This window comes from Kogia breviceps, chromosome 8 (assembly GCF_026419965.1).
Source record: "Kogia breviceps isolate mKogBre1 chromosome 8, mKogBre1 haplotype 1, whole genome shotgun sequence".
NCBI lineage: Eukaryota > Metazoa > Chordata > Mammalia > Artiodactyla > Physeteridae > Kogia > Kogia breviceps.
Window position 1 is genome coordinate 116,243,457 of NC_081317.1, and position 18,097 is coordinate 116,261,553.

Below are 18,097 nucleotides of genomic sequence, written 5' to 3' on the forward strand. Positions count from 1 at the left end.
CCAGAGCAGCTCACGAAGGGGGGCATTCTTGCCTTCAGGCCCTAACCGAGCTGCACGGCGCTCAGCATTCCTGATGCCCAAATCTACCCATTTTCAGCTGCAAAGCTTCAGACCATAAAGGTTTAAAGGCAAGTCCCCTGAATACGTTTTCTGGTACACGCTGTGATGTCCCTGCAACTTTAATCAGCTGTTCATCCCCCAAATATTTGGGGTTGGGGGGCGGCTGCCTGCCGGGCGCCGTACCAGATGCCGAGATGCGGTCAGCAAACTACACGTGGCCCTGTGGCGCCGCAGCCTATGGTGGGACGACAGATCGTTGTGTAACGCGGGGCGTGGCCATCCCTGTCCGTGAAAACAACCTCTTCAACGTAGACGGGGCGTCAGGGAAGGCGCTCTCTCTGAGAAATGGCTGAGTAGGAATTTGCCAGACTAAGGAGGAAAAATAACAGGTGCCCACGTGGAGAGGCGGTGGTCTGGAGAGACCGGGGGCGCGTAATGGTGGGGGCGGTGTCAGGCCGAAGCCAGGCGCTTCGTGACCGTGGGTGCGCAGCGGGCATCACCCTGGCGCACTGCGGTCTCTTTGAAAGGCCACGCTGGCTGCCTGGGCAGGCGGGACAGGAGCGCAGCGGGGACGGAAGCGAGGACACTCCCCAAGGACCATGCAACATCCCGGCAGGGTGGCCGGGGCCCGGGTGGGTGGTGTGTGAGGAGAGGGCAGGGGGCGCAGCTTTTAGATCTACTCGAAGATCACGCTGCTAGGATTTGATGATGAAACCAAGGTAAGGGGCGGAGGGGAGGTTTAAAGTGACCCGCACACAGCAAAGACAGGGAGTCACCCACAACTCTGCACCGCAGAAAGACGGATGAACCTCACACACAACGTGGAATGAAAGCGCCCAAGACAAGCGGACACGGAAGACACCTCCCGGCAGCTCCCACCACCTCGTGAAGCTGCTGGGTGCCCGACACTGCCCATCTGGTGGCATCTTACGCCCCTAAGGTCGTCTGCCTTCCACATTCACGCCCGAGAGAGAGAACGCACATGGAAAGTCAGAGCCCAGGGTTTGAACAGTGAGAGACAGTGGACCCGGGAAGAGCTTTCCGTGGAACTCCTGGGAGGCTCCAGGAGCCGCCTGGAGCAGGACACGAGTGGAACAGCCTTTCCGAGCATTTTATCCAACGCAGCATAGTCTGAACATTCTGACCGCAGACTGAGGGAAATGAGAACCAGAATTCATACATTTTTCTGTAAAGATGGACATGCTCGGTGTGGATATAAGATGAAAGACCCTCCGTGCCACGCAAACTGTGAGAAATATTACTTTAAATTTGCTGCTTGTTTTCTGCCCTTTGTATCACACGTTTTTTAGCTGCTGGTATTGAAATCAAAATAGATGTTCTGGCCCCAAAGCAGAAAGCTTCTCCTAGTCAGGAAAACAAACGCCAGCCTTTTGGATTGTCTGAAAGCTAGAATTAGTTTGAATAAGGAGCCTAAGTCTTTCAGCTGAGGAAGCGTCTTTGAATGTGGGAGGTCGTCTGAGGACAGGATCTGAGAATTTCCTCTGAAAGTATCTGGCAAGAAGGGGGAGAAAACCAACAGGAAACAAAATATGGCCCAGGGAGCTGGTGTGCACTGTGGCGGCTAAATTTGGTGAGAGTCCCTTTGGCGACGAAAAACCAAATACCAATCAAGCTAAGGAGAAAGAAAAGAGAATTTTATTTGAGCCAAACTGAGGATTATAACCTGGGAAACAGATTCTCAGAAGCTCTGAGAACTGCTCCACTGATCAGGAATTAACGATGCATTTTTGTACATTTTTGAGACAAAGAAATTATGTATCATATTGACAGGTTAGCATTGTATCCATAGTTCAATCAACAAAGTTTTTTTTTTTCCTTTTTTTCAATCATGCATGTACAGACAAGCCTTTGGTCAACGCGGCCCCTTGTACCCTTGTATGAGACGAAAAAGAAACCTGTTAATCATAGAATTACAATATTACCATGCTGGCCTCTGAAGAAAGGGGCCAACTTTTTCCCACAGGTTGATTTCACCCTCCTGCTTTGAGGAGGTCTGGTTCATGTATAATGTAGGTGCACATCGCACATTGGGAAAAGCCTGCCCAAAGGGGGGGCATGTCGTCTGTCTCCTTTCTTCTTTCTGTCTTAGTTTGATTGTTCTGCCACAGAATATCAATGATTTTCCTCATCACCTTCGAAGGTAAATGAGAGGATAGCGTTGAAGCAAAATTGTTTTATTTGTTCTGACAGTTCCCATGCTGAGTCATGAGCTTTATCGCCTCAGTCCCATAAAGGCGAAGAACGATCTTCGTTAGGGCAGGAGAGAAATGTTCCTCCAGCTGCCTTAGATGCGGTATTACATTGACCATTTTCAGATTTTGATGCAGTTGTTTGATTCTTCAATATTAATTCTCAGGGAAAAGAGAAAAGCAAGACTGTAAGTCCTCGAAGAGAAGACCGGACGACTTCACAAGTCGGAGGGAGAAAACCACACCGCGACCCCATTTTGCTACAGAGCGTATACCAGCACAGGCTTGAAAGTGCGCTTGCTGGCTTTACAGCAGGATGCCAGCAAGGTGAAGCAGTGGACCCCGGCAGCCGCCCTAATCCCCCCGCCTGGGGCTGAAGCCACCTGCACTCCGCCCCCCCATCTCCCCCCCGCCACTCAGCCTCCTGCAAGTCCCTCTGGAATCATTCTCAGCGGAGAAAGGCCAGCTCACTCTCTTCCTGAGGTCAGCCTGCACCGAGACTGGTCAGTGTGGGGTGTGAAAGTTCACACACACACACACACACACACACACACACACACCGCGAAATTTGGGAAAATTTAAAAGGCTTCCGTGTCAGTGCCCCTTACGGGGTCAGCCGAGGCCTTCGGCAAGATTTCACTAGAGTCCACCTTCCCCTTTGCACTATTTTGCTTCCCTCCCTTTTGCTGACAGGCGTAAACCCTCCTGAAGGTTCTACCGGCTGAACACCGCCTGCACCGTCGCAGTGACCGACCCGGCGTGTTGATTCGTTTCTTTGTTTTCCTAGATCTAGGGGTGAGGATTGGGGGTTCTGGGGTCTGACTCCTAATCATCTTTCATCTTTTTTTTTTCCCCCTGGGGAATTTGAAGGGCTGTCATGACAAGAGGTTCCATTTAGGAAAACATTCAGAATCTACTTCATGTGCCTACAAACCAAGTCACTCCTCAGTGTATCGATTAATCTCTGTAGCCACAAGGAATTGAGGCATAAGATACCGCCCGCCCCCTGGAGCTCTCTCTTCCTCTCAGGACAGGAACTTTCTAGCTCTCCTCCTTCCCCGTCATTGGCCAGCCCTTTATTCTCCTTTATTAATGAAGAGTATGTGGGACTTCCCTGGTGGCGCAGTGGTTAAGAGTCCGCCTGCCGATGCAGGGGACACGGGTTCGAGCCCTGGTCCAGGAAGATCCCACATGCCGCAGAGCAACTAAGCCCATGAGCCACAACTACTGAGCCAACGTGCCACAACTACTGAGCCTGCGCACCTAGAGGCCAAACTCCGCAACAAGAGAAGCCGCCGCAGTAAATAGCCCGCGCACCGCAACCAAGAGTAGCCCCCACTTGTCGCAACTAGAGAAAGCCCGCGTGCAGCAACGAAGACCCAACGCAGCCAAAAATAAATTTAAAAATTTATAAATAAAACCAAACAGTGAAGAGTACACTACCCAAAGATATGCAGACATCAGTGAAAACATCGGGATACAGATCTGTTCACATTTCTCCTTCTTCAGCATTTTCATAATGGTAAGAATAAAAGATCTGTGGGAAGCATTTCCTTAATTAACAGCCATGCATCAAACACCTCCTATGCACTCCTGTGGTTTAGAGTTTGGGAAAGAAAAGAGACAGTCTGACCCTTAGGAGTTTAACATCTGGTGCAGAGAATCTCAACCCTATCAAACCCAACACTCCCTCTTAAAACAAATATTTTGCAATGCCACCATCACAATTCTGATATAAAACCCGTAAGTAGTTTACCTACAAATTCAAAAAACCATTTTAATGCCCTAATTGTAAATTATAACAAATTTATAATATAAATTATAAAATATGTATTTTAGTTATAAAATATAAACAAAAAATGTTGCAATTTTCTTAATGTAGTTCAGTGTGTAGCTACTACAGAAATAATCAGTTGCTATGCCTTAAAATAGCACCTGCCAATCATTGTAATAATCAAGACTTCAGAAATTTTCTAAAATGCTACTAAGAGCTGTTCTACCTTCCCTAAAAATCACTAATCATTTAAGAGAAGAAGAGGAAACTGTTTACTGTTTGCTACATATTTAAAAGGTGGCATCTACTTCTGAAATTTCAAGAATCACGCTTGAGCTCATGTATTTTTATTCTAATTAGAACAAGACGAGACAAGAACAGCATCTTCAAGTAACACCCTGTTAAGAAGGGCTCAGTGTGTCCCCACAAAATCCGTATGCTGATGCCTTAACTGCTCTACCTCAGAATGTGACTGTATTTGGAGCCGGTGCCTTTAAAGAGATCACTAAGTTAACGTGAGGTCATATGACAGCTAGTGTCCTTATAAGAAGAAGATTAGGGCACGGAAAACAGCAGCAGGACAGCCATGTGCGGACACAGTGAGAAGGCAGCCGTCCGCGAGCCAAGGAGAGAGGTTTCGACAGACACTGAACTGCTGACAGCTTGGTCTTGGACTTCAGCCTCCAGACTTGGAGACAATACATTTCTGTCATTTAAGCCACTCAGTCTGTGGGGTTTTGTTATGGCAGCCCTAGCAAACAAATCCGCACCCCTAGGTGGGACTTGGGAGGGTACAGCAGCCCTGGATGCCCCGCCCAGAACTGGTCCCAGGAAGCAGGAAGAGGAAGAGGATGGAGAAGGAGCGCTTGAGCAGCGGCGACAGAGCGGAGGGCTGAATAGCTTTTGTGTTGGAAGACCTGCCTTGCCTGCTCGCTTAAGTTAGTACTGCGTGGAACATTTGGGAAAAGCGAGGCACGATCCTCACGGAGAAGTCTGTTAACAGTCGTCTCTCTGTCAACGCAGTAAAAGAGAGCAGTTGTGAGCAAAAACCCAGTTCTCAACTGCATTCTCAAAGTGTGGTGCATATTGCAAAAATGCGTAAGGGCAGTTATGCAAGTGTCTCGTAGGCGCTCGGGTAGCAAACGTTTGCTCCAACGACATGGGGACAAAGTTACTCGAACTGAATACATCAGCGAGGATCCACCTGTGAAGACCTGAGTTTCGCTTCTGCGCTCCCACGTGCTCGTGTCCGTGCGCATGTCCGACGTTACTCAGACCCGCTGGATGGCCGCTGCAGCCGGTGTCTCCTGGGGGGGGGGAGCTCGCCAACACGAGGGCCGCGGACGCCACGTGAACTGTGCAGAGGAAATGTCCTCCCCCTGGGGCTTTATTGTGTCGTGGACTTCGCTCCATGCTGCGGAAATACCAAAGAAGTGCAAAAGGACGCTTGTCCCCAGGCCATGATCGTCTACCTGCAAAGACAGCACGCGAGCACGCGTGCAGCACAACTGCTTTCTAAGCAGCCATCTAGAGGGCGGTTAGGGGCTGAAGTCTGAGGTGCTGAGGAGGAGCGGCCCTGCCCGGGGTGCCCGAGGCCGGTCCCCGAGCCCGAGCCAGCTCCTTCCAGTAAGAACGCGGGACAGGAGCACGCCCAGGTCCCTTCGTACTTGCAGAGCATCGAGGTGATGCCCGTCGGAGTAACTTCCGTCATCAGCCAGCACAGAAAATCACTATTGCTCCGGTATCATCTTGGCTGTGTTAACGGTATTTGTGTCTGTGTGTTTTATTAATTGTCTTTTATTAATGAGTAATGCTGTGTGTGGATGTCAGTGGGGAGACTGAGGCACCTTCCACGGGAAAGACCCCCCCACCAAGCCGTGAGTAGAGGCAATGGGTAAATAGCTTCCCAGCCTGGCTTCCGGTTCCCATAGACACGACCCGAACTATGTTTAAAGCGCAAATTTTAGGAGAAAACTGCATGGTTTGGGAAGGAGGGAAAGCTAAGAAAGCAAGAAAAGAAGAGTCTCCAGGAGTCGATTGATCTCATGAGATCTCTTTTACGGGGGTAACTGGAGTCTCCCAAGGTCTTGGCAGCCTTTCATCTGGATGGGCCATACAAGTTACAGCTCGGGGTACACCGCGCCGAGCCTGCTCTTGCAAGCCGCCTCGGCCCCCTGGAAAGCCCCCGAAGCATTTCTGAGGTTCCGGTGTGGCTCCGTTCACACGCGGCGGCCCTCGCCGGCAGCATCCGGGCTGGGCCCTCGTGGAGTCCGCCCTGTCTCCCAGGGAGGGAACCCTGGGGCCTTTACAGCCTGGGGTCTTCCCTGCACCACAGCGAGTCGCGTTGCTCCAGGTAACAGGCGGACAGGTCCTTTTCCCTCTCTGGGTCACACTTCTTCGGCTGAGCATAAACACAGGGCTCCCGTGGCCCGGTGTCACGCAGTCCTCTCTCTGCCAGCTCGACAGGCGTCCAGCACGCAGGGCTGGAGACACACAGCCACGTAAACAGCTGGTGCAGAGCACGTGATCCATGCCACAAACTGCTTGAAGTGGGCTACACAGATCGACTGAAAACCCCCCTGAGAGGCGTGCAACCGCCAACACCCCCAGTTGTAAAAGGAGATGGAGCGGCTTGTCCAAGATTGTCACCAGCCACTAGGCAGGAGAGCTGGGGGACCTGACCCCAGGCGGGTCCTCTGGCCGCAGAATCTGCGCTCCGATCCATCAAGCTGCCCTCATCCTTCCATCCTTCCCCGAGGCTCCGCGGACACCACGCTCCTCCAGACAAATCCCCCATGAGAATACATTTCTTGGGAGTTGGCTCAAGCTGGGGCCCCTGCTCCATGAGCATCTTGCAAAGTTTATTTTTCCCATCCCAGTTTAAAAGCAGGTCTCCTGTGCTCGCTTCAGCAACACTTATACTAAAATGGAAATGATACAGAGAAGATTAGCGTGGCCCCTGCGCAAAGATGACGCACAAATTTATGAAGCATGGCATATTTTTGTTCCGATGTTTTCTTAGGTCAGTCTCCCAAGGCAATGGAAATAAAAACAAAAAATAAACAAATGGGACCTAATCAAACCTACAAGATTTTACACGGCAAAGGAAACCGTAAAAAAAAAAAAAAAAATGAAAAGACAACCCACGGAATGGGAGAAAGTATTTGCAAATCATGCGACCAACAAGGGCTTAATCTCCAAAATATACAAACAGTTCATACAACTCAACAGCAAAAAAAACAAACAGCCCCGTCCAAAAATGGGCAGAAGACCTTAATAGACATTTCTCCAAAGAAAACATACAGATGGCCAGTAGGCACATGAAAAGATGCTCAACACACTAATTATTAGAGAAATTAAAATCAAAACTACAATGAGGTACCACTTCACACCAGTCAGAATGGCCATCATTAGAAAGTCTACAAATAACAAAATGCTGGAGGGGGTCTAGAGAAAAGGGAACCCTCCTACAGTGTTGGTGGGAATGTAAGTTGGTGCAGCCACTATGGAGAACAGTATGGAGGTTCCTTAAAAAACTGAAAATAGAGCTACCATATGATCCACCAACCCCACTCCTGGGCATATACCAGGGGAAAACTATAATTCAAGAAGATACATCACCCCTATGTTCATAACTGCACTATTTACAATAGTGAAGACACGGAAGCAACATAAGTGTCCATCAGCAGATGAGTGGATAAAGAAGATGGAGAGAGAGAGAGAGAGATACACACATATAATGGAATATTACTCAGCCATAAAAAAGAATGAAATCATGCCATTTGCAGCACCATGGATGAAACTAGAGGTTATCATACTAAGTGAAGTAAGTCAGAAAGAGAAAGACAAATGCCATATATCATTTATATGTGGAGTCTAAAATACGGCACGAATGAACGTATCTACAAAACAGAAACAGACTCACAGGCATAGAGAACAGACTTGTGGTTACCAAGAGGGAGAGGGGCAGGGGGAGGGATGGACTGGGAGTTTGGGGTTAGTAGATGCAAACTACTACATTTAGAGTGGATAAACCACAAGGTCCTAATGTAGAACACAGGGAACTATAGTCAGTATCCTATGATAAACCATAATGGAAACAGAACTATAGTCAATATCCTATGATAAACCATAATGGAGAATATGAAAAAAAGAATGTATGTGTATAACTGAGTCACTTTGCTATACAGCAGAGATAGGCACAGCATTGTAAATCAACTATACTGTAATTAAAAAAAGAGAGAGGGACTTCCCTCGTGGCGCAGTGGTTAAGAATCCGCCTGCCAGTGCAGGGGACACAGGTTCGAGCCCTGGTCCGGGAAGATCCCACGTGCCACGGAGCAACTAAGCCTGTGCGCCACAGCAACTGAGCCTGTATTCTAGAGCCCACGAGCCACAACTATGGAGCCCATGCTCCACAACTACTGAAGCCCGCACACCTAGAGCCCACGAGCCACAACAAGAGAAGCCACCACTTGCCACAGCTAGAGAAAACCCCTGCACAGCAACCAAGATGCAACACAGCCAAAAATGAATAAATAAATAAATTTTTATAAAAAGAGAGAGAGGAAAAAAAAAGTCTCTCAAGCCCTAGTGCCATGCATTCAGCCATTAGCTCCCACTAGTAGCTTGAGCTTGATTTATATGTCGTATTTCCAGCTGTTCTCTTAGCAGAGATAAATTATCACTGAAGGACAGGAGAGTCTGGAAAGGGGGACACGACCCAGAAGTTACAAATTCAGGGCTCTAAAGTGGGAAGTAGTGGGTGGCAGTGGGGACTGGAGAGGCAGTGACAAGGCAAAGATGAGAAGGAAGCTCAGGACTTCCCTGGCGGTCCAGTGGTTAGGCCTCCACACTTCCACTGCAGAGGGCCTGGGCTCAATCCCTGTTCGGGGAACTAAGATTCCACAAGCCAAGTGGTATAGCCAAAAAAAAAAAAAAAAAAGAAAAGGAAGATGGACAAATGACAAATGTTAATGAGGATATGAAGAGAAGGGAGCCCTCCTGCACTGTTGCGGGGGGGGATGTAAGTTGGCGCAGCCACTGTGGAGAACAGTATGGAGGCTTCTCAAAAAACTAAAAATAGAACAATGACCCAGCAATTCATTCCTGGGGATATATCCAAAAAAACCAAAAACACTAATCCAAAAAGAAACATGCACCCCAATGTTCATAGCAGCAGAATTTACAATAGCCAAGACATAGAAGCAACCTAAATGTCCATTGACAGATGAATGGAAGAAGATATGGTACATATCTGTGATGGAATATTACTCAGCCATGAAAAAGAATGAAATTTTGCCCTTGTGCAGCAACATGGATGGAATTGGAAGGCATTATGCTAAGTGAAATAAGTCAGACAGAGAAAGATGAACATTGTATATCGTTTATATGTGGAATCTAAAAAAATACAACAAACTAGTGAATATAACAAAAAGACGTACTCACAGATATTGAGAACAAAATAGTGTTTACCACTTGGAAGAGAGAAGCGGAGAAGGGCAACATGGGGGTACAGGAGTAAGAGGTGCCAACTCTTTGTTATAAAATAAGCTACAAGGACATAACCGTACAGCCCAGGGACTGGGCCAATATGTTATAATAACTATAAATGGAGTATAACCTTTAAAAATTGTGAATCGCTATATTGTACACCTGTAACATTCAATATAATATTGTACATCAACTATACTTCAATTTAAAAAAAAAGAAATGGAAGCTGGAGAGATGACAAAACCACCATCCTCAACTTAGTTTCTACCTTTGGCCGCTGAACTAGTGTTTGCTATGATGCTACAGTGAAACCTGGGTTCTGTAATTATTACCCAAATCCCTAGGCATTAAAGGAAAACAGTCTACCTAGTTCCTATCTCTGCCAGCCCTCAAAATGTACCTTTTCCTCCCCAAGCCAATATCAACGGCACCTAATTGAGAGTTCACAATTTCACGTGGAATAATTTGTGAGCGCTGGGTCTCAAATGGATATCAGGTGCGGCTAACACGCATAAGAAAATCTCAAAGGTGGGCTTCCCTGGTGGCGCAGTGGTTGGGAGTCCGCCTGCCGATGCAGGGGACGCGGGTTCGTGCCCCGGTCCGGGAGGATCCCACGTGCCGCGGAGCGGCTGGGCCCGTGAGCCGTGGCCGCTGCGCCTGTGCGTCCGGAGCCTGTGCTCCGCAACGGGAGAGGCCACAGCGGTGAGAGGCCCGCGTACCGCAAAAAAAAAAAAAAATCTCAAGGGCTTGCCATCTAGAGGTGTAACCTATAAACAAACTGGTTCTAATAGCAATTCATTCTGTGACAGACACTGCATGATGAAAGCATCCCACAGAATACAAGAGCTTCTGTTTGCACAGAACCCCATGGCAACTGGCAATTGCATCCGAACAGAAACCTTAGGATAAAAGCAATCTAACAGATTTGGAAGAATCAGAACTTCCCTGAGAGCCTGGTCAGTTGGAGGGTTTGCTCCCGGCTTGACCTGTGAGGCCCAAGAAGCAAAAGCTTGGCAGTGACTAGGGGAGGGAGCTCACAGGAGATGGCAGGAAGTTGTCACCTGGGGGAGGGAGAAGTAAAAGCCCAGGGTCTCAGAAACCACCACAGGCTCTGCAGCAGGCAAGGCAGCTGGAGCGATGGAGGTGGTAGCCATGAGACCGTGGGTAAGGGGAAGGCCATCCCGCTTATTCCCCGCCCTGCAAACACTTCTGTCTCTCGCTGCTGTTCCACTGGCCAAGGCCACAGTGAGTCAGCTCGTGAACCTGGTACCTTGCAGGAGGCCTCCTGGTGTGAAATCCCACCTGACCGTTCACATCCACCCTCTGGGCAGGCTCTTCCTCTTGCCTTTGGACAAAAATTCCTACAGTCACCCTCCGATATCAGAAAGCCTCCAGCAGTGTTAAGTCATTAAAACTTTGTTTCGATTCAGTGACGACTATATCCAGTCTGGTGCAATAAGTTAAAATTTCAGTCTTCATTCAGAGTTAACGTCTTCTCTCTCACCTAAGGCCTGACACGGCCAAGGGGACCTGGGGCTTCTCTCTCCTTGGCCTCTCGTTCCCACACCTGGGCACCCACTCACTCAGGTGCCTCTGGGTCCCCAGGAGCTGAATCCCAGCCCAGATTCTCCAGATACATGAGTAATGTCTTAAGATCACTACTGGTTTCTGACCACCTACACTTTTGATTGACTCAACCATTTCATTAAAGTATCCATTTGACTTTTTGATTTAATAAAAATGTACAGGACGCCACTGTGCTAGATACTGCAGAAGACACACTCCCTGCCATCCAGAAACTTCGCCTCTAGTTCTGGTGAGAAAACGTACACAAATAACTAGACCACAAGGCCGTGCGGACTGTGGCCGTACAGGTGATGAGCACAGGAAGAGCTACAAGAAGTCAGCCAAGGAAACTGTCCTTCCCGGCTCGGCTCATCGGAGACGACTTTATGAGGAAGTGGGATGTGACTCTGAGACCTGAATGCTGTGCAATAATCATAGCTCAACGCGGGGCTTCACACGGACATTACTCCTTAATCCCTTCAACAACCTTGCGAAGGGGGTACGATTATTATCTGTAGTTACCGCTGAGAACATTAAAGCCTGGTGATATCAAGTAATTTGTCCAAGTTCTCATAGCTGGGAAGTGAAGGATCAGGGATTCAAACCGACATCGTCCATTTCTGAGCCCTGGAGAGAACGTTCCAAAGTGGGAGGTGGAGGTGGAGTAACAGACAAAGGAACAAAGTGAGGAAAGGAGAAAGATGGCCCAGGTGTGACTAATCTGATACTTGACCAAAGGAGCCATCTCAGCAGGAGCGTGGAAGGTGGTCTCGGGGTTAGACAGGGCTGTGGACTCCACCGTCTCCACTCTAAGAAGAGCAGCCTTTAAGAACTCTAGGGCTTCCCTGGTGGCGCAGTGGTTGAGAGTCCGTCTGCCGACGCAGGGGACGCGGGTTCGAGCCCTGGTCTGGGAAGATCCCACGTGCCGCGGGGCCCCTAAGCCCGTGCGCCACAACTACTGAACCTGCAAGCCACAGCTACTGAAGCCCGCGTGCCTAGAGCCCGTGCTCCGCAACAAGAGAAGCCACTGCAAGGAGGGGGTCCTCACAGTGCAACGAAGAGTAGCCCCCGCTCGCAGCAACTAGAAAAAGCCCGCGTGCAGCAACGAAGACACAACACAGCCAAAAATAAGTATAAATAAATATTTTTCAAATTGTATTTTAAAAAAAAACTCTAATCGAAGAGCATGTCTGGAAGATATGTGTCCCATTTGCGAGCTCCCAGCACCCCTGGTGCTGGCTACATGCCAAGTTTTTGCTGAGCTCCTGCCTGGGTTTGCTTCTCTATTTCCTATGGCAGCAGGATTTGATCTGACAGCTCTGGACAGGAGGGTCTCTATCTGCACAGTCCTGTGTTCATGCACCTGGGCAGCCCATGCTGGCTCCGTGCCTTTTCCTCAACCCAGATAAATAAAAATGCCAATCAATCAAAAGTGTCCGGTAGGCCAGGCTGCTTTGGTTTAATCTTCTGGTGTGTTTAGAGGGTAGGATTTGAGGAGACATGAGCGATACAGGAAAGAATAGACTCAGACTAGGGAATTCAACAGCAGGATGACCTAGAGGGTGGTTCCGTCAAAACTAAGAAAAATCAGGGCTTCCCTGGTGGCGCAGTGGTTGAGAATCCGCCTGCCAATGCAGGAGACACGGGTTCGTGCCCTGGTCCGGGAAGATCCCACATACCGCGGAGCAACTAAGCCCGTGAGCCATGGCCGCTAGGCCTGCGCGTCCGGAGCCTGTGCTCCGCAACGGGAGAGGCCACAGCAGTGAGAGGCCCGCATACCGCAAAAAAAAAAAAAAAAAAAAAAAAAAAACCTAAGAAAAATCAGTTCATCTGCCCAAAGCCAGACATGATTTTCAGTGAGTTCTCAGGAAGTGTGACATCAACTGCCATTTAGCCACAAAATGCCTTTTTAATTTTTTTTTTAAAGTATGTATTACCTATTGTTATGTCTGGTGATTTATAGAGTTATTTCATTGTGAAATGACGAGACTAGTGATTTTTCTGTCAACATCAGCAGTTCACATGCTGCTGCTTCATCTCCTACATGACCATCTCTCCCTTGGTCTGGGCTCATGTGCTTTAATCCACAAACACAGTCACATTTGTCACCAAGATTTTGCATTTACTAGTCTCCCTAGCTACTACTTTTTTCTCCAAATTAAAAGAGACAAAATGGTAAATGCAACCCTTGACAGCTACAGGAGAGCGAGCTAGAACTTCAAAACTGGGGGTGTTAGGGCTTCCCTGGTGGCGCAGTGGTTGAGAGTCCGCCTGCCGATGCGGGGGATGCGGGTTCGTGCCCCGGTCGGGGAGGATCCCACGTGCCGCGGAGCGGCTGGGCCCGTGAGCCGTGGCCGCTGCGCCTGCGCGTCCGGAGCCTGCGCTCCGCAACGGGAGAGGCCACAACAGTGAGAGGCCCGCATATCACACACACACACACACACACACACACACACACACACACACACACACACACAAAACTGGGGGTGTCCCGGTTATTGCTGGGTCTGGCCCTGTGTTGTAATGCCTATAAGGCTTCCTGTCAATGAGGTCCAGGAGGAAATAACAAAAGCATCAGGCAATACAATAATTTATACTTTCCATGTGGTTTTCCCCATTTCTCAGAATAGGCATGGTCTCAGGTTTTGGATTCTCTTTTCAGGCATGTTTTTTTGATACAGTAACGTTTGAGACCTTGCTTTTCATCTCCAAGAAGAGCAGCAAGTGTGCATGAAATGCCTCTCTAGGAGTTGCAGAGTGGTGTGTCCATAAGCTCTGTAGTAAAGAATTGCACTCAATTTTGTTCCTCCTGGAAGTCCCGGTAATTTTCTTCTTGTAATAGCTATTGTCTTCTTGTAGAACATGCTAGGAAGCACTGTTATACATGAAAGTGAAGGCACGCAGCATCTGGACCGTCAGACTGGATTATAATAAAAGTCTTTTCATTGGACAGGAAGAAAAATAATGGATAGTGCATAACAATAAGTGTTGTTTTCATGCGACACCTGTAAATTAACTGCATATCCTGAATATAAACTGTTGCTATGAATTTTAAGATGCCTGAGATAATAAATCAATTCAAGTCTTATTTTCATGCTGTTTCCCACAGAAATACACTCTAGGCTTCCAGAAAAATCTCTGGACTTTTCAAATGAACATTCTGAATGTAGCCGAGCTCCATGCCCTGGCTCCTTATTTCACCTGTATAAATAGGTATGACCCACTGAAAACTGCAGAGATGCAGTTATGTGCCAGGAAAGTACAATTGCAGACATTTTTTTCCTGGAAACTGGGAGCCAGCCAGTGGCTAATTAAATCAAGCAGTGATTCCCTACCTAAGAAGAAAAGCATGCAAAGCAGCAGCTTCACTGCACCTGTAGCCATGACAAGGTGATTTGAGTCTAAGAGACCTAGGAATAAACAGCCCTGTGACAAATACACGTTTCCCTGGGAAGAGGAAATAAAGCCTGAAGACAGAGGGAACAGAGTTTACCTTCTTACTTTGTGGGTGGCCTCTGAAGCCATTCTCATCAATTTCACGGCGGTGATTTACCAAAGGGAAAGGCCCGGAACTCGGTGCCATGTCAGCAGTGAGAGAATATTTGTCCCTAAAAAGAGGAAAACCACCTATTTCCATGTCCCACACGTTAAACGAAAAAGAATTTTCCATTTATCCAGAAGTAATTTATCTGGCAGGTTCTATAGGTTGACTGATTGTGTGCCCTGCAAATTCATATGTTAAAAATCGAACGCCCATTGTGATGGTGTGAGGAGGTGGAGCCTTTGGGAGGTGATGAGGTCGTGAGGGCAGAGCCCTTACGACCCCACAGAGCTCCCTCGCCCCTACTGCCGATGCGGGCACAGGTACAGTGAAAAGAGCCACCAGCTACGAGGAAGGTCCTCAGCGGACACGGAATCTACCAGCGCCATGATCTCGGGCTCACAGCCTCCAGAACTACAGGAATAAACGTCTGTTGTGTATAAGCCACCAGTTGGTGGGCTTTTGTGATAGCAGCCCTAACGGACTAAGGCAGACATTGGTACTGAGAGTAGGATGCCGCTGTAACAGACCCATAAAAATGTGGAAGATGCTTTGGAATGGGGTAATGGTGAGAGGCTGAAGAGCTTTGAGGGTCCTGCTGGAAGAAGCCCAGTTGCCGTGAACAGACCACGAGGGGCGATTCTGGTCAGAGACCAGAGAGAAAAGAGCAGACTTCTGGAGAAGGCCTCCGTTTTTTAGAGAATACCTAAGGAGTCCTGAACAGGGTTTTGGTGGGAATATGGACAACGCAGCCCATTCTGATGGGATCACAGATGACCAAGTGATGGAGGAGAGGCCAGCCTTGTTACAAGGTAGCAACGAGCTTAGAGGAATTGCGCTCACCTCCCAGGGTTTTGTAGAAGGTACAGCTTTCTGGGGGTGAAACTGGGTATTTGGCTGAGAACATTTCAAAGTGTCAGAGAAATTGCCTGATGCCTCTTGACTGCTTATAATAAAATGCAAGGAGAGAGACACGACAAAGATGGAATTGTTAATCAATTGTTGTGAGAATCAGGCCTGCCCCTCCCATCACAGGCCCAGAGAGCAAGGGCCTGGGGGCGACCGATTTCAAAGGAGGGGCTCTGCGCCACCCCCTGCACTCCAACCCCCCCCCCCCGGTGGAGCAAAGCTGTGGGGACGTAGCTGCCTCCTCCCAGACTTCAAAGGATGCCGCCAAGAGCCTCGGGTCCAGGCAAGAGAACCGCGGGAGGAATGGGGGCTCGTGCCGAGAGCCCCCGCTAGGGCCACCCCAGCGGGACAGCAGGGGAGCCAGCTGTGGTGTGGTGAGTTCCCCTGCAGAGAGCCGCATGCCTGGGCTCCCACCCAGCAAAGCCCCCGGGGCAGGCCCTCTAGAGCCCTCCAAAGGGGGGCTCCAGAATCCCCGTCCCAGTGTGTCTGGAAAGCAGAACCTCCGCAAGGTGGGCCAGAGGCCAGAACACCGAGCCCGCGGTTACTCCTGACCCTTGAGGTGTGAGCCACCCTTGCCCTGTTGGATTTTGGAGGTGCTGGGCGCTCCGTCCTTCCTATGTCTGTACTATGCCTGCCTCACCACTGTGTTTTGGAACCAGAGGTTCACGGCTGGAGAGGAATCGGAGTCTCACCCACATCTGCTTTCGATGGTGTTTAGAGGAGACTTCGGAGTGAGACATTTGAGTTGATGACACACCAGAAGGACATGAACTTGCTGGGGGGGCAAAGGCAACACAAACCGAGACAGCGGGCCTCAGTTTATCCAAGATACAGCTCAACACGAGACAGCAGTAACGGGAAGAAAAATACTGTTCTGAACTTGACCTACTGAACGCCACTCCTCGTCGAGGAACAACAGGAAGGGCTCGCTCGCCGAGAAGCAGCGGAGGGTCCGCGCGCGCAGCCGCGGTGCAACGCGAGGGCCGCTTCCCGCCTGACTTGTCATATCTGCCCATCTTGGCTCTTCCCAAGGACGCTTTCTCTTCTCTCTGGTCTCAGAGCTTCCGTGGGTCACCCTGATGACCGATGCGCTCCTGGTTCGATCCAGCCTGTGGACCCTCTTGCTGCGCGACCTCGAAATCTCACCTGCTTCCTAACGCAAGTGCTCCTGATACGTCTGTGTGGGGTGGACGGCCACCGGCTCTAAGGAGGATGGTGCCCAGTGCCTAGGTCATTTGCGGGTCATCTGGATGTGCTTAGGAAATCACAGAAACCAATCCTCAGTGTCTTACACATGAGTGACCCCTAATATTTGTTAAATGATTGCCTGGATGGATAGCTGAATGGTTGAAAGTGGGGTTGTGTTAGACATCAGTTTCATTCCTAATTTTCAGGTAACGCATTTCTCATGTTCATCGTGACAGTTACAATCGTCATGTACATCGACATGTACATGTACATGTACATCGTCTACAGTTACAATGAAAGACAAGGAGCACTTGATGTCCCCTCCGTGTGATCATCTTTTATGTGGGTACCTATGTTGGGGAGGATGAAGCTGGCTACTGTAGCAAGAGACTGCCAGCGTCTCCGTGAGTCAATGTAATAAACATTTACTTCTCGCTCATGAAGCAGTCCATTCAATTCAGCCGTGCTTAGCTGTCAGTGGCTTTCCTCCCACGATGACGGAGGCCTCCAGGTTCTTCTGCCTTGCGGCTCTGCCATCCCCTGGGGCCACAGGGACCTCTTCAGCTACCCAGCAGGGGAAGAGTAAGTGGAGGAGGCACACAGGCTTCGTGAGAAAACCTGGCCTGGACCTGACACGCATCTCTCCTGCCCACAGTCCCTCAGCGACACTGCGTCACTGGACGCACTGGGATGCAGGGTGACTGGGAAATCGTCCCTGGCTGGACCACCGCCTCCCTCCTAGTACAAACTCACACTCAGGAAAGGTGAGAGGGCTTCCCTGGTGGCGCAGTGGTTGAGAGCCCGCCTGCCGATGCAGGGGACGTGGGTTCGAGCCCCGGTCCGGGAGGATCCCACGTGCCGCGGAGCGGCTGGGCCCGTGAGCCGTGGCCGCCGAGCCTGCGCGTCCGGAGCCTGTGCTCCGCAACGGGAGAGGCCACAGCGGTGAGAGGACCGCGTACCGCAAAAAATAAATAAATAAATAAAAAATAAAAAAGTGAGCACAACCTTTTGGTCAATAGCTACCATCTTTGCTGTTTAACTTCAAAAGAAATACAAAACAATTAGCAAAGATTATTTTTAACGAGAATGCCCAATGCTGTTTTGAAAAGAGCACTCTCTCATACTACTTCTAAATGACAAAACGTTTTTTGCTCTAATTTCAAACTGCTTTATTTAGAAAGCAATTTGCAATATGTGTTATGACTCGAAGCTTTTCATGTCTTGGGATCTAGCCATCCTTCTGAGGACCCGCACTAGGGTAACGTTCCAGAATGCGAGATGTTGAACATAGAGTAATGCACAGCAACGAGAAGTTAGGAAAAATAGTGAAAGCTTATTACGAAAAGTTCATTATCT

At 49.2% G+C, this 18,097-nt stretch overlaps 1 protein-coding gene and 1 non-coding gene across 2 annotated transcripts in view; both read left to right on the forward strand.

The window, feature by feature from the left end:
* The window catches only part of HPF1 (histone PARylation factor 1), an 84,796-nt gene that overhangs the window by 40,704 nt on the left and 25,995 nt on the right, over positions 1-18,097 (forward strand). The gene's annotated exons all lie outside the window — the stretch shown is intronic.
* On the forward strand, positions 6,942-7,048 carry LOC131762109 (U6 spliceosomal RNA). The gene has a single exon (XR_009337186.1). It is a non-coding gene; the product is annotated as a U6 spliceosomal RNA (small nuclear RNA).